General features: G+C 33.1%; 1 protein-coding gene across 1 annotated transcript in view; it reads right to left on the bottom strand.

The window, feature by feature from the left end:
* AKAP9 (A-kinase anchoring protein 9) overlaps positions 1 to 1,030 on the bottom strand; it is a 158,071-nt gene that overhangs the window by 152,100 nt on the left and 4,941 nt on the right. Inside the window, exon 2 of the mRNA XM_019634580.1 lies at positions 497 to 507. The gene's annotated coding sequence lies outside the window, so the exon portion shown is untranslated. The remainder of the gene's footprint in view (positions 1 to 496; positions 508 to 1,030) is intronic.

A 1,030-nucleotide genomic window follows, 5' to 3' on the forward strand; every position in this document is an offset into this window, starting at 1 on the left:
AATGATTTTTAGGAGTAATTAAATTAAAATCAGTTTATGGTTTTGAAAACAATTCCAGATACTTAAAAAGCATTAATAGTTGAACAATTTGGATTTCTTATCTCTAAGTTATTAGGATGGAGAATAGCTTTACATTTGATATAACATTATAACTATGAACAGATCTATTAGGATAATAAAGAAAAAATTTTCCAGTGGCTTCCTAATGTATATACCAGGGGTGCCAAAAAAAATGTATACAAATGACTAGTATTCATCTTTTATCGGTTTATATTGAGTATTACAATTTTAATAAAATTTTTTCCTTTCTGAAAATGTGTCTACATGTTTTTGGCACCCTCTGTAGAATAAAATCTCAACATCTTACAAAACTCTAAGGCTCTCCAAGGTCTGGTCTCTTCCTTCTTCAAATTCTTCTTCTTCTACTCTCCATCTCTCAAACTCAGCTAAACACGCTTTCATTCTGCAACTCAAACTCATCTATGTCTTCACAATCGCTCTAATTTTCTTGTGGTAGCCTCCTCTCTGTCATTCAGATCTCAGTTCCAATGTCAATTCCTCCAAGAGACCCTTCCTGAGACCCTATTTAATGCTGCCATCACAACTACCCATAATTTTCTATTACATTATGTGCTTTATTTTCTTCATAGGACTTATCATTATTTCTAACTACTCTGCTTGTTTCCTCGTTTATTGCCTGCCTCCCTTCCTAGAACATATGCTCTCTGAGAGCAGGAATCTTCTCTCTCGTTGGCCACTATGCTCCTATTATGTGGCAAGAGATTCAATAAATACTCGTTACATAAATGAAGAAACATAAACCATGAGCCAGTGTCATTATACAAGATACCCAGTGGAATTCTCCTGTTATTTCTAATATCAGTATTTGGCACATATAAATTGTCAGGAATGATCTATTATCACTCATTATATGTATCCTTTAGCTGTATTTAGAATTAATACTTTTTTTTCTCCTTCAGGTATAACAATACTCTGAGAAAACTCTAGGACTTAAACCGAGATTTCTTTT

Source organism: Hipposideros armiger, unplaced genomic scaffold, assembly GCF_001890085.2.
Source record: "Hipposideros armiger isolate ML-2016 unplaced genomic scaffold, ASM189008v1 scaffold_1749, whole genome shotgun sequence".
NCBI classification, from domain to species: domain Eukaryota; kingdom Metazoa; phylum Chordata; class Mammalia; order Chiroptera; family Hipposideridae; genus Hipposideros; species Hipposideros armiger.